Genomic DNA, 16931 nt, shown 5'->3' with positions numbered 1-16931 from the left:
ACAACATCTGGTGTCCTGAAGACAAATCTCAAAGGCGCAGACACGCTGCAGCACATCAAGAGGTTAGTGTAATCGTTCTTGATTTAATCTAGGGTTCTAAAATTAATCTGATTAATTTTAAAATTTTAAATGGCAAATACAGATCCAAAAACATATTAAAAGAGTTTTAATATGTTATTTATCATTGAAATCAAATAGATAAAAATAAATCTTGCATGGTGCATGTGACCCTAGGTGAAAATTTTTGAATTCAATGATATAATCTTGTGTTTTTCACGCTTCCGTTCCTTCAATTGGTATCAGAGCCACTATATTTGCCATTTAGATTGTTGATTATATAATTTAATTGTGTGTTTGATCATGAGATCAAGAGATTCATTGCTGGTTGGATCATGAGGTGTGGCGGCACACATGGTGAAGCCACCATTGGTGGCGGCAACAATGGTTCCATGGGTGGTTCAAGGTTTGGCTTTTAATTCTGCAATTGTTGTATGATCTAAGGCCTATTCTTTGACTAATTAAAGTGTTTAATTAGTTGTTTTAATCACACAATTAAATTATGATTCAAATCAGAATTTTAAAAAATGTTTGAATGTGATTCAAATCTGAATTTTAAAAGTTGTTTGAATGTGATTCAAATCTGAATTTTTAAAGTTGTTTGAATCATATTTAAATCTGATTTTTTAAAATTGATTCAATAAAATTCAGATCTGATTTTTTAAAAAATATTTGAATGTGATTCAAATCTGATTTTTTAAAAAATATTTGAATGTGATTCAAATCTGAATTTTTGAAGTTGTTTGAATGTGATTCAAATATGAATTTTTAAATTTGTTTGAATGAGATTCAAATATGAATTTTTAAATTTATTTGAATCATATTCAAATCTGGATTTTTAAGTTGAATATGAGATATTCAATTTAATTTAAGTATGTATGTTTTATTTAATTGTTAAATAGTGATATGCATGATGGATGATCATGGACTATAAAATACCAATGTGATTGGATTTATTTCTTTTATGTTTCTTTGGGATTGTAAATTAATTAATTTATTTTAATTTATTTTGGGCATGTATTATTAAGTTTGTAATAATTTTTGGGTTGTAATTTCATTTATTTAAGTTCTTGTAAATTCGCCTTGGTATGCTAAGGTTTACTATGTAATATTGGATTGCAAGAAGTTCAAGGAGGTCAAGAGCATTGGTGGGACCAGTGGGAGGAATTCAATATCAAGTGTTGATTATGTACTCCTTCAGCAACTCTTGTAAAATGAATGAATGAAATGCACCTAGGAATGCCCTGATTCAATTCTTGGTGGCTCAGAATTGAATCCCTTAGAAAGTCCATGATCATACCATATTTAGTGCTTATCCATGAATGCATGAGATGTATGTGAATGTATGCAATTATATGATATATGCATGCTAAATGGATAATGTGCAAAGTGAGACCTTAATAGTAATTAGGATGGCTATAAAATCTTCCAAACAAATGATTAAGTTGGAAATGCTATAATTAAAGTAATTATAACATAAGCCCTCCATTGGGGCAATTATTTTAAGAAATTTTAAATAGTTGCATGAGATGCAATTAATTTAAGAGATTTTCTTAAGAATAATTGTTAAGCATGAGATGTTGTAAATATGTAAATGGTTTGGTGGCCAATATTGGATGTACCTGAGGACATTAAAATTATTTGCATAATTACTGGCTCAATGGGATCAACTTAACTAATGCAAGATAAGTCAATAATGGATGTACCTGAGATTTTGAGCATTAGGGGCTAGGTAAAGGATTGAACCTCACATGAGATGTGATGGGCAAGGAGTTGCTCACTTATAGTTTATTGTAATTCCAATAATGGATGTACCTGAGGATGATCAATAGAATTATAAGAATTCAATCACCCACTAGAAATCCATCCAACTAGGATTTCCGTTTTCTACTTTGGAAGTGTAGGATTCGCTAAGTTAGTGGGAGGACTAATTTGATTAAAAGACCATAATCATTTTGGTTAATTACATGATACATTTACTAATTAATCTGGTTATTTTCTGAGTTAATTTTCTGATAAAAATGAGCACAAAACAACCACTACCATCCAATATTATTGCAAGCATACTTGATCACAACAGTTGACAGGACCTAATCATGCGATTGGCTATGAAATTTGAAACTTGTCCAGAAACATGAACATAGATCATAACTTCTAGATTCAAATGTTCCTGGTCCCTTACCTCCAGAGGCCACACAAGAGGAACATGAAACTTTGGACAAGTGGAAGGAGCATGATATGAGAGCTAAGTGTTACATGCTTGCTTCCATGAGTAATGAGTTACAGAAGCAACATGAGAACATGCAGAGTGCGAGTGAGATCCTCCTTCACCTACAAGAGTTGTATGGTGAGCACAGCAGGAATGCTAGGTATGAGATATCTAGACAGCTATTCCGTATGAGGATGTCTAAGGGACAGAATGTTGGGGATCATGTCCACAAGATGATTCGGCTGATTGAGCAGTTGGAACATCTTGACTTCAACATGGATTTCCAACTACAGACGGATTTGATCCTTCAGTCCCTTCCTGAGTCTTTTGGGAATTTTGTGACAAATTTCCATATGACTAAACAGGAATGCACCTTAGCTAGTTTACTCAACATGCTGGTTATTGCCCAAAAGAATATGCCAGGCTATAAAGGAAAAGAGGTAGTTTTGGTTGCATCTTCTTCTGCTGGAAAGTCCAATAAGAAAAAGGGCAATAAGAAAAAGAAACCTCAGATTCCTGGTCCTTCCAAGAAAATAGCTAAACAGAAAAGGAAGACTAAAGCTGATAAAGGCAATAAGAAAGTGTTTCCACTGCCAACAGGAAAGTGTTTCCATTACCAACAGGAAAGTGTTTCCATTGCCAATAAGAAAGTGTTTTCACTGGCCAGAGTATAGCAATCTAAATGAATGCAATGCCATGGTGAAAACCAACTCAAGTTCAAAATATATTTGGCACTTAAGGTTATGTCATGTTGCAGAAGATAGGATTGCAAAACTGGAGAAAATGGGGATTTTATCCTCATTGGGCTCTGAGCCTACTCCAACTTGTGAATCTTGCCTTCAGGGCAAAATGACTAGATCACCCTTTGTTGGACAAGGGCTAAGAGCTGAAAATATTTTGGAGCTAATACATAGTGATGTATGTGGTCCATTTAAAGAAATGGCTAGAGGGGGCTTTCATTATTTTATTACCTTTACTGATGATAAATCAAGGTTTGGGTATTTGTATTTGATGAAATACAAACATGAATCCTTTGAAAAGTTTAAGGAATTTAAATCTGAAGTAGAAAATCAAACAGGAAAAAGTATTAAAGCTCTTTGATCAGATCGTGGAGGTGAATATTTGAGTACTGAATTTGATGAATAATTGAGAGAGCATGGCATTGTTTCTCAGCTAACTCCTCCAGGAACGCCACAACTGAATGGTGTATCTGAAAGGAGAAATCGTACCCTATTGGATATGGTACGTAGTATGATGAGCTATACTGATATGCCAATCTTCTTTTAGGGGATTTGCATTAGAATCAGCTTTATATATTCTAAATAGGATTCCATCAAAATCAATTTCTTCCACACTTTATGAGATATGGCATGGAAGAAAACCAAGTCTTAAGCATGTTAAGATTTGGGGTTGTCCAGCTTATATCAAAAAGCTGAACACTGATAAATTGGAGACCAGATCAGAAAGAGGTCGATTTGTTGGATATCCAAAAGATAGTTTTGGATATTATTTTTATTTGCCTACTTCACAAAAGGTTGTGATAAGTAGAGATGCCACATTTCTTGAACAACAGTTTGTTCAAGAAGGAGGCAAAGGAAGGCAAATAGAATTAGAATTGGAGAATTCTGACCAACCAACAGATCAAATGGATATAGATCCATCTAGTCAACCTATACCCATTAATGAAACATCTACAGCTGTTCCTCCTAGAACAACCAGGGTATCTCACCCACCAGTGAGATATGGTTTTCTTCATGAAGAAGAACAAGAGTTGTCTACTCATGAAGAAGTAGATCATGGAGATGATCCACTTACCTATGTAGAAGCTATATCAGATATAGACTCTTCAAAATGGATTGATGCTATGAAATCCGAGATTGATTCCATGTATAAGACTCAAGTTTGGGATCTTGTTGACCCACCGACAGGTATTGTACCTATAGGGAACAAATGGGTTTTCAAGAAGAAAATTGGTTCTGATGGAAAGGTAGAGACCTATAAGGCAAGGCTAGTAGCGAAAGGGTTTCGCCAAAGGCAAGGAATAGACTATGAGGAGACTTTCTCGCCTGTTGCCATGCTTAAATCAATTAGGATTTTATTAGCAATAGCTGCATACTATGATTATGAGATTTGGCAGATGGATGTCAAAATTGCTTTTATCAATGGATACATTTAAGAAAACATTTTCATGTAACAAACTAGTGGATTTGAATCCCAAGATGGTTCCAAGGTATGCAAGCTAAAGCGATCCATTTATGGGTTGAAACAAGCTTCGAGGAGTTGGAACATCCGTTTTGATGAAGCCATTAAATCTTTTAGTTTTATCAAAAATGAGGATGAGCCATGTGTATATAAGAAGGTTAGTGACAGTGCTATCACTTTCCTTGTCTTATATGTGGATGACATACTGTTGATGGGTAATGATACAGGTATGTTGACGACTATAAAGGTATGGTTGTCAAATACATTCTCCATGAAAGACTTAGGAGAGGCAACCTATATTCTTGGGATTCGCATCTATAGAGATAGAGCGAAAAGAATAATTGGTTTATCCCAAAGTCTATACTTGGAAAAGGTGTTAAAGAGGTTTAACATGCTTGATTCCAAGAGAGGATTGTTACCAGTGAGACATGGTATCCATCTTTCTAAAGAGATGTCTCCAAAGACACCCGAAGAAAGAGATAAGATGGCTAGGATTCCATATGCTTTGGCTATTAGAAGTTTAATGTATGCAATGTTGTGTACTAGGCCAGATATCGCATATGCTGTTAGTTTGACTAGCAGGTATCAATCCAATCCAGGTTTAGAACACTGGATAGCAGTCAAGAATATCCTTAAGTACTTGAGAAGAACTAAGGATTTATTCTTGATTTATGGAGGTGGAGACTTGCAATTGGATGGTTATACTGATTCTGATTTCCAATCAGATATCGATGATAGAAAGTCTACCTCTGGATATGTGTTCATTTGTAATGGAGGTGCAGTCAGTTGGAAGAGTTCCAAACAGAGCACGACTGCAGATTCCACTCATCGAGGTTGAGTATATTGTTGCATCGATGTCGCAAAGGAAGCTGTTTGGATAAAAAAGTTCGTGACAGAACTTACAGTAGTTCCTTCCATTGAGTCAGCAGTTCCACTACACTGTGACAACAATGGAGCAATCATACAGGCTAAGAAACTAAGGTCTCACCCAAAATCCAAACACATAGAAAGGCTCTACCACATTATCAGACATATAGTTGGGCAAAGGCGATATAGCCATGCAGAAAAAATAACATCAGCTGAAAAATTCAGCTGATCCATTCACTAAGCCTTTGTCACAAGCTCAGTTAGACTGACATCTTGAGAAGATGGGTCTAAGGTATTGTAATGAATGGCTCTAGTGCTAGTGGGAGATTGTTAGTAGTATGCCCTAGAGCATATCATTTAGTATGTATCTTGTACATAATTTTATTAATAAAAGGCATTTCCACTTTTCCGTTTACATAATATATTTATGTGTAATAGAAAAGGTCCATTGATATTTTGTTAGAAATATTATTCTTAAGTTGTTAAGAATATGAGTGACAATATTTCTAGCACAAAGTATCATAAATAGGTTCACAATCGAGGATACTTCATAATAAGGACATGACTTATCCAGAAAGATTGTATTCATGTTTGTTCCCAAGTTATTTATATGAGATATAAATAAGATGGAATGGTGAGTCTCATGCCATATAACAAACATGATAGGCACTTATAAATGATAAGTAGGTCAACCGGTGACACTTATGACAAGCACATGGAGTTTACTCTTGTCAATGTTTTGTCATAAATCATATCAGTGCATATAATCTTTAGACACGAGATAGCACAGTTATCTTGTATATAGGTAGTTTGAGTTTGATACTGCTTTCATACTTGTACTAATTATGGGTATATGGGCATATGTTGGCTCCTACTAGTTATATATGGAGGTAGGTGTTGATAAAGATGGAATCTTTTCCTCAAAGTAAATAGAGATAAAATCCTATTTTCATTTAATTGTTCTTGATGTTTCAAGTTCTGGCCAGACAGATAGATTTATTCGTAAAAGAGTTTCGATGAGAAAAATCTTTTAATCAAGAACTGGAATTAAAAGAGAACATAATATTCATAGCAAATGGAGTTTGACATAAACCATGACTCGGCTTGAGTTGGGATTTTGTAACAGAGAGATTCTAGTGCATGGTAACATATGATTATAGGTTCATTTAAGGTAATTCTTATTACTAATTGGGTGGCCATGGCATGCTATGCTAGGTGTTAACCATGGTCTATGAGGTTCATAAAATGATTTAGAGAAATCATTTATGGTAAGAAAGAGTTCTGATGATATTAAGAGTTGATATCATGTCTCATTGCCAATTAGTGATGAGCCTAGTAAGTCACACATATACACAAGTTATCACCTATTTAAATATGATTTAATTAATTAATTAAAGAGTTTAATTGATTAATTAAATAGGTTTGGTTTGCAATTAAATTGCAAAGTCCCTAGCATGACTTGAAACCAAATCTAGATTATTGGATGTGTAGCATAAATTAAATTTATATTTAAAGTGTTTAAATATGAATTTAATTGATGAGAAATTAATTAATAGAGATTAATTAATTAATTTATATTTGATATAAATTAATTAGAAGAAGAAAATAATTATTTTGGGTTAAGAACTCAAAATTAAGACACAGGGGCATTTTGGTCATTTCACAGTGTGACACGTGGCACCATGAGATGGTGACACATGGGATTACACATATGCTTGCCAAATGTATTTTAATCATGTAAGATGATTAAAATCAAGATTAAATATAGGTTTGACACTTGGCACAATGTGATTGGGTCACTTAAACCTAGAGCTAATCAAAAGGTGACATGTGGCTAGGGTTTAATGTGTTAACCTAGCTATTTAAGTGTGGTTATGAAAAGAAAACATAACCAGCAGCCTCTCCTCTCAATTGTCACGCCACTTTGAGCCTCTCCAGCTATTTCTCTTCATCTCTCATCAATTCAAAGAGATTAGCCATCAATCTCTTGAATTAAGAACGCTAGAAATTGTTTCTAGTGTCCTGTTTACATCTCTAATCTCTTAAAAGGCAGAACTTGAATTTCTAATTAATAGAAAAGGCTTTAGAAGCTGTTCAAGGGCTGCCATAGGTGTTCTTGGTGTGGACAAGCTAGAGGGACAACATCTGGTGTCCTGAAGACAAATCTCAAAGGCGCAGACACGCTGCAGCACATCAAGAGGTTAGTGTAATCGTTCTTGATTTAATCTAGGGTTCTAAAATTAATCTGATTAATTTTAAAATTTTAAATGGCAAATACAGATCAAAAAACATATTAAAAGAGTTTTAATATGTTATTTATCATTGAAATCAAATAGATAAAAATAAATCTTGCATGGTGCATGTGACCCTAGGTGAAAATTTTTGAATTCAATGGTATAATCTTGTGTTTTTCACGCTTCCGTTCCTTCAGGAGGATGATAAGTACTTGTTTACAGTGTGGATCTACAGACCTCCTAGTCCGAGATTGTCCTCGCAGAACTGCTACATCCATTCCGGTATCAACTGATAGGCCTGCCCCTCCAGCTCCTAGGGGTAGAAAACTGGGTAAGGCTGAGGCAGTCGGTACTTCACAAAAACCTGTATCAGAATCTGTGGAGAGAGCAAAAGGTAGAAAACCAGCCAGAGCCTATGCTATAATGGCACAGGAGGAACAGGATGCTCCAGATGTCATTAAGGGTACGTTCCTCCTTTATAATACTTCTGTGCATGCATTAGTGGATCCTGGATCTACTCATTCATATATTTGTATCAAGTTGCCCGTAGAAAAGGGAATACCAGTAAAGGAAAGTGACCAAGACATCCTGGTCACAAATTCGCTAGGCCACAGTGTGGTAGTAAACAAGGTGTATAAGGGTTGTCCATTGAAGATTCAAGGGAAAGAGTTCTCAGCAGACTTAATCGAACTACCTTTCCATGAGTTTGATGTGATTTTGAGAATGGACTAGTTATCCCATCATCAGGCAATAGTAGATTGTAAATTGAAGAGAATCTCTCTGAAAATTGCTGAGAACGAAGAAATAACAGTTGTGGGTGAAAGGACAGATTTCTTGTCCAATGTCATCTCAGCTACATTTGCAAGGAGATGGTTGAGAATAGGGTGTGAAGCCTATCTGGCACACGTGGTTGACAACAGGCAGGGCAAACTTAACTTATCTGACATACCCACAGTAAGAGATTTCTCCAAGATATTTCTTGAGGAATTGCCTAGTTTACCACCAAAAAGGGAAGTTAAATTTGCTATTGAGATTATGCCGGGTACAGCTCCAATTTCAATTGCTCCGTATAGGATGGCACCTGCTGAATTGAAAGAGTTAAAAATCCAACTGTAAGAATTACTAGACAAGGGGTTCATACGCCCCAGTGTATCACCGTGGGGATCTCCGGTACTGTTTGTAAAGAAGAAAGATGGGACACTGAGGTTATATGTTGACTACCGGCAGTTAAACAGAGTAACAGTGAAGAAGAAGTATCCATTGCCTAGAATTGACGATCTGTTTGATCAGTTGAAGGGAGCCGGTGTGTTTTCTAAGATTGATCTCAGATCAGGGTATCATCAGCTAAGGGTTAAGGATGCAGATATGCCTAAGACTACATTTAGAACCCGATATGGGCATTATGAATTCCTGGTAATGCCATTTGGGTTAACAAATGCTCTAGCAGCATTCATGGACCTTGTGAACCGTATCTTCCATCCATACTTAGATCAGTTCATAGTGGTCTTCATTGATGACATCCTGGTGTATTCCAAGGATAAAGCAGAACGTGATGAGCATTCGAGAATTGTTCTGCAGACTCTAAAAGAGAAGAAACTGTATGCTAAATTGTCCAAGTGTGAGTTTTGGTTGAATGAGATTGCATTCCTTGGACATGTAGTATTAGCTAAAGGGATTAGAGTAGATCCCAAGAAGATTAAAGCACTGATGGAATGGAAGCCTCCCAAAAATACAACTGTGATCAGAAGTTTCTTGGGGTTAGCTGGATATTATAGAAGATTTGTAAAGGGATTTTCCCTAATAGCTGCTCCAATGACCAAATTACTACACAAGAATATGAAATTTGACTGGAATGACAAGTGTGAAGCCATTTTTGAGAGGCTGAAGGCTATGTTGATAGAGGCACCGGAGTTAACACAGCCAATGTCTGAAAAAGACTTTGTAGTCTACAGTGATACCTCACATAATGGGTTGGTGTTTGTACTCATGCAAGAAGGGAAAGTGGTCGCATATGCTTCCAGGCAGTTAAGGCCACATGAAAAGAATTACCCTACTCATGATTTAGAATTAACAGCAATTATCTTCGCATTGAAGATATGGAGGCATTACTTGTATGGAGAAAAATGCTACATATACATAGACCATAAGAGTCTGAAGTACCTGCCAACCTAGAAGGAACTTAATTTGAGATAGAGGCGATGGATTGAATTCCTGAAAGATTATAATTGTGTGATTGACTACCACCCTGGGAAGGCAAATGTAGTTGCTGATGCCTCAAGCAGAAAATCTATTGTAGCATTAAGATCTCTAAATGCTCAATTGTCCTTAACTCATGATGGAGTTATTTTGGCTAAGTTGCTAGTGAAGCCGAATCTGTTACAACAGATACATGATGGGCAGAAGACAGATGAGAAATTAATGGCTGTTATGGGCAAAATCACTAAAGGGAATGAAACTGAATATGAAGTGAAAGAAAATGGGTGCCTGTACTATAAAGAAAGAGTGTGTGTTCCAGATGATAAAGAATTGTAAACTAGTATTATGAGAGAAGCACATGACAGTGTGTATGCTATGCACCCAGGAAGCACAAAAATGTACCATGACTTGAAACTCCGATACTAGTGGCCAGGTATGAAGAAGGACATAGTTGGCTATGTAACTAGATGCTTGACATGTCAGCAAGTCAAAGCAGAACATCAAGTTCCATCAGGTTTGTTACAGCCCATAAACATACTTAAATGGAAATGGGACCGAGTCACTATGGACTTTGTCAGTGGTCTACCTCTCACTCAGAAGAAGCATGATGCAGTATGGGTGATTGTGGATAGGTTGACCAAATCAGCACATTTTCTGCCAGTCAGAACTAACTACTCACTGTAAAAGCTAGCAAAATTATACATCAGTGAGATAGTTAGACTACATGGAATTCCACTTTCCATTATATCTGATAGAGACCCGAGGTTTACATCTAGATTTTGGAAGAAATTATAAGAATCCTTGGGCACACAACTCCATTTTAGTATGGCTTTTCATCCTCAGATGGATGGACAGTCAGAAAGAATAATCCAGGTAAATTTTGAAACTCATTAAGTTATTGTAAACAAACTGATAATGATACTAATAACTAAACATATGTGATAGGTCCTCGAGGATATGCTGAGAAGTTGTGTTATTGAGTTTGAGGGAACTTGGGACAGATACCTTCCACTGGCAGAATTTTCATACAATAATAGCTATCAAGCTAGCATATAAATGGCATCCTATGAAGCACTGTATGGGAGAAAATGCAGAACACCTGTATGTTGGACTGAATTGGGTGAAGATAAGCTAGTGGGGCCAAACCTGATAAAACAGACAGAGGAAAAGGTGAAACTGATAAAAGCCTATTTGAAAGTTGCCTCAGACCGACAGAAATCTTATGCTAACTTGAGGAGAAAAGACATTGAGTATGAAGTTGGTGAGAAGGTATTTGTCAAAGTATCACTATGGAAGAAAGTGTTGAGATTCAGGAAAAAGGGAAAATTAAGCCCTAGTTTTATTGGCCCATATAAAATTATTGAACGTGTGGGACCAGTAGCCTACCGATTAGCCTTACCACCTAAGTTGGACAAGATACATAATGTGTTCCATGTCTCGATACTCAGAAGATACAGATCAGATCCTTCACATGTCATCTCAGCAGAAGAAATTGTGGTACAACCTGACCTGACATATGAAGAAGAACTAATTAAAATCTTAGCACGAGAGGTAAAAGAGCTCAGAAACAAGACAATTCCACTAGTGAAAATCCTATGGAGGCACCACAATACGGAAGAGACAACATGGGAGAGCGAGGAGAGAATGAGGCAACAGTTCCCTCAGCTCTTCACATCAGGTAAATTTCAAGGATGAAATTTTTATTAGAGGGGAAGAGTTGTAACATCCCCACTGTACGTGTTTTGTACGTTCTGTTGCTCTAGTGGCCAAATAACAGTCCAAGCAAGTTAGGATGTCTGGAACTACACTTCGGTGATAGTGAACAAACATATAATGATGAAATAAATAAAATGAAAATACAAGAAAAATCAAGGTTAAACGAGCCGGCCTCGGAATTTAATTTTGAGACATAAATAAAGGTTTATTGAAATGTAATTGACACTAGAAATATCAAAGAAAAATTAATAAATTAGTACAAATAAAAATGAAAAATCGAGAAATAGACAAAAATCGGTGTCACCGAAAAATAGGGAATATAACCCGAAGTGGGGTATTTTGGTCATTTGACACCTAGAGTTGCCTTTTGACCTCAATGTCCATTAAAAAAATAAATGATATTACACTTTAGAAATGTTATGAAAAATTAAATTGTGATACATTATGTAAATTGTGAAAGAAAGGAGATAAATGTGTAAATAAAGGAAACTTAGTATAATTAAACATTAAACAATTGATTAGTGCTCTACTAACTACATTATAAGGTACATAAAATAACCATTAGTGGGAAGAAATGGGTTATCTTCAACCTTGAGAGAAAGCTAGCCGAAGTGAATTCCACCATTGATGTAACACCCCTATGTTCGGTAGTGCGTTCTACTGTTCCGGTTATCAGAGTTGTCCGGACAGCTAGGATGCCTAGAACTACACTTAGATATTGATGAGGAGACATAAAAAAAATGAAATACAAGAAAAGAAAATACAAGAAAAAGCAAAGAAAAAATAATAGCAAAGAAATGTAACCAAGTTAAGCGAGCCGAGAACCCTAGCGATGGGTGACTGCACCGAGAAGTCACGGCGTGGACCGTTGACTAGCCCTGGACTGTGGGAAATCCTGGAAAATATTTTTAGGACTCAAATAAATATTTATTGAAGTATAAATATCATTAGAAATATCAAAGAAAAATTAAATAATTAGTACAAAGAAAAGTGAGAAATCGAAAAACGGACAAAACCTGGTGTTACCGAAAAATCAGGAATGCAACCCGAACAGGGGCATGGTGGTCATTTGACATCCTAAGTTGTCTTTTGACCTAAATGTCCATTAAAAATAAATAATATTACACTTGGAAAATATAATGAAAAATTAATTAAGGGGTACCTAATGTAAATAGCAAAAATGGAGAGTAAATGGTGTAATTATCAATTAAAACATATAATATAGTTTAATTAAGGTGAGTGGACCACTATGGATTAAATTAAATACTCAATGGGCAGGTGTAAATCCACTAACCAATCTGCAATTCATCTTCTTCAATTGAGAAGTCCCATTGCCGCATGAAAGCTCAAACCCCTCCCATGGCCGCCCACCTTCAAGCCTTTACAACTCCATGATCAAGCCTTGATTTCTTGCAAGTGTCTTCATGAAAAATGATCCTCACACCATGGGCAGTAGATAGGCAGCAAGAAATGAAAGTTTTTGTGGAGTTTTGAAGAATTTCCAAAGTGATAAGTTTGTATTTTTAATTATTGTTTAATTAAAGTTTGTAAGGATGTTATGGATGTTTGATTTATGGAGAGATTTTTGAGGTTTGATGTTGAATGGGGAAGTGTACTTTTGGCAGCCATGGAAACACCTTGAAGACAGTTTATTTTTGCTTGTAAATGGTGAATTAAATGATTGATTAAATGTATATTGTATAGGAAATTGTTTGGGTAATGTATACTTAGTATATGTAAATGTGAATTGAAATTTGAAGCTTGGAAATTAATGGAATGTAAAGGTACCATTGTGGCAGGTTGTTAACTCTTGAAGAATGCTAGAATTCATCCTTGGTTTATGGTATGTTAATGTTGAATTGTGTTGGATGTTAGGGCAGTTTGAGTGTATATATGATGGTGTGAAGTTGGACATGGAAAAAGTATTATGGTTAGGTGATTGAATTGTTGTAAATGAGTTTTACAAATTCTACACTTTATGGTGTATGTTGAATGTAATTGTAAGCTGCCAAAATAACCTGTAATATGTTTTGAACTATGTTTAGGTTATGGTACAAACCAAAATTGGCTTGAATGTTGAGTTTGGTAAGTGTTAAAAGTGGTCTTTGATGTGTATAAAAGAAATGCAATAAGGCAGTTTGAGTTTTAGGCCTATAACTTTAAGTGTGTCGCTCCAATTGGAATGAGACCAATTGGAGGTGAAAGTAGGCACAAAATGCGCCAACTTTCATGAAGGAAGCTTGCCAAAATTCTGCTTGCAAGGTAGCTTGAAAAATGACCAAATCCGGATTAAGTGCAAATAAGGCCTGAAAATTGACCATTTGGGCAGCAGTTAGCATTTAGGCCATAACTCACTCAAAATAGGTCCAATTGACCTGAAATTTTAACCATGAATAGTTAAGACCCATATCTACAAATCTTATGAAGACACCAAAGCCCAGAAATGACCATAAGCAAGTCAAACAGCTTGCACAATTTCGGGTCCAAAAACTGGCCGAACCAAAATTGACCTAAAATGACCTAAAGTGAGCAATTTTGATGCACTTGGACCAGCAATAGTAAAATGACCATAACTTGGTCTACATAACTCAGAATGACCTGAAATTTTTCCCCGCATGCAATAAGACATAGATCTACAAGTTTGTAGTTTTGACCGAAACCTGAAAACCGAGGAAACTAGGTCGTTCGGCTAGGTCAAACTAGTGTCCCGGAATCCAGCAAATTGCAAGAAAATGCAAGATACATGGAAATGAGTTTGGTAACATGTACCAACCCTAAAAGGCTATCGAATGTGACATGTTAGTAACATTAAAACCTAATTTACCTAGAATGCATTGAGGGTCGACATATTAGGTTGACTACACAAATAATAGAATTCAGTGAATTAATTATCAAGCATTATCGTTAGAGATAGTTTAATTAAGTACTGAAACACTTCAAATTCTGTTTCTCAGTTAGTAAAGACTCAGGGAAAGGGAAGGAAACACTGAGTCAAGGCCAGGAGACAGTTATCAGAGGTTTGTGCACAACAGTTATTTCTTTTAAGTTTTTCAATTGAAATAAATTATGACTATTTGTATATTATTGTTTTCAATTATGGAAATGTGTTTGAATGGATACTTCTTGCTTGAAAAGCATTGTAAATGGTTTGAAACTGTGGAAAAAATTATTTAGTGTGATTTGTGGAAATTAAAGTTAATTATGAATTGTGTTGCCATTTTGTGAATGAAATTATGACTTTGGAAATTTATTGGATTCTCACGAATCATTTGAATAAAATGTTTGGAATTGATTTTATGTTCACACTTAGCATGACAGTATCATATCATTCCTTCTCCATTTATGGGGTTATGATCGTTTATTTTCCTTCTCCATTTATGGAGTCGTGATCGTTTATTTTTTTTCCCTCTCTGGTTTACCAGTTGAGGTGATCGGATGAGTACTCATTATATAGCTAGCTCCCTTCCTCATTGATTTCGATTAGTGGGGTTGTGATAGCTTTGTCGTGGTGTACAACGCGGCATTGATCGGAAATTTTGTGTCATCGCTTAAGTTGTGAATGAATTGGCAACACTGTATTCTTAAATTATTCGACTAAATTATGTTATTATGCGATTTGATAATTTGTGAAATGGAGTTTAAATTCTTATTGACATTCACTGTCTTTTGAATTTAACTATGTTTTGATTACTGAGATTTAATGTGATATTGTGTTAAATTCCTTATGACATTCATTGTCTTGAATTTAACTATGGTTTTATGTATCCATCATTTATCTGATTTATGAATTGTGATTTAAAGTTATATTTGGTTAATGTTGTGCACCACTGAGACATTGTCTCAGTGACAGCTTTTCATTGCTGTCGCAGGTAGACAGATTGACAAGGTAGCAGACTAGACTGCTAGTACATTCAGTGAGAAATCATCGGGTATATTGAGTATACCACATTTTGCATTTTGTACTGTAATGTATGTTCACTGTATGTATATATTGTTCTTGGTTTTGAGCAGTTGTAAATTAAAATTGTACATTGAAGTTGTAAAATAAATTATGAGTTATTTTGGCTTGTAAAATTTGTATTGTATTTCTTTTATCTCAGTCTTTCAAAAAATTATTGTGGATTTGAGTTAAAAAATATATTGTGTTGAATTATGTTGGAGTTTGAGATTGAGGAATATATTTGAAGTGCTTTTACAGGTTTTCTGAAGAACTGTTTTATTCAAAATACAGAGGGCACTCCGCTAAAATTTTTACAGAAATTCCTAATAATTCAAATGTGTTACCTCTTTCACTTAAGTTTAAAAAAAAAAATAAAATTTAACACCTATAAATAGTGCTCACCACTGTAAAAAGAAGTAAGAAAAGTTTTAAAATCCCTTATAGTGTATTTAATGGGTTATCAGTAGACGAAGTTGGTAATTCATTAGGTATACTACGGGATCATGTTATGCCTTACAGAGGGATAGGGTGTGACAATTGAAGTCCACCATGGCCGAATGAACTCTTCTTCCATGCAACCTTGATCAAGCCATCCTTTCCTCTTGATTCCTTCATTAAAGCTTGCCTACTTACCTTGGGGAAGATATTGGCAACAAGAAAAATAAGATTTGGTGAAGTTTTGATAAGCTTCAAAAGTGGTAAGTGTCCAAAACCTCTCCCTTGCTTTAGTAAACCTTGTGTTTAGGTTAAGGTGAGTATTTTGGTGAAGAGAAATGAAGAGAATAGTGAGATATGAAATTATTGATTTTCGGCAGCCATGAATATTTTTTGTATTTGAGTTTTTCTTACCTCTAATGGATGGGAATTAAGGTTGATTAACTCAAATGGAAGATATAGTAAGTTAAAATCTAAGTATGTGCATGTAGTGCTTGAATTAAGGGTGTGAAATGGAACCTTGATGCTTTGGCAAACTGCCATGTTTGGTAGCCTATAATATCATGAATTTGTGTATGTGAATATGTAGTTTATTAATGAAATGTAAGGGTGGTAAATTGTGGGCAGCATGTGTAGTTAAAATGGAAGTGTATGTATAACATAAGTGTTGATGCACATTGAATTTGGGTGGATGTAAATGTTGAAGTTTAATGGTGTATTGTGTGCTTTGTGCATTTGAGTGTTCTATCCAGAATGCTTGCTGGAATTGTGTACAATATATATATAGAAGTGCCATTGATTGAATATTGAAGTATTGGGAGGAGGACGATTGTTAAAATTGGAAGTGTGATATTCAAATGCAGGTTGTGTATGTTGGCAACACCTAAATTAGGTCATAAGTGCAATATTGTGAACCCAATTGGTATGAGGCCAATAGGGGGTGAAACTAGACACCAAATAGGCCAACTTCCATGTAGAAATGTTGCCAAAATTCTGCCTAGAAACTGACCTTAAAAATGACCAAATCCAGAATAGCAAACTTGCAACCCAGATTTTTGATTGTATGAACAGTAAT

This window comes from Hevea brasiliensis, chromosome 15, assembly GCF_030052815.1.
Source record: "Hevea brasiliensis isolate MT/VB/25A 57/8 chromosome 15, ASM3005281v1, whole genome shotgun sequence".
NCBI classification, from domain to species: Eukaryota; Viridiplantae; Streptophyta; class Magnoliopsida; order Malpighiales; family Euphorbiaceae; genus Hevea; species Hevea brasiliensis.
The sequence above is the reverse complement of the archived record's forward strand: the minus strand, read 5'-3'. Positions refer to the sequence as shown.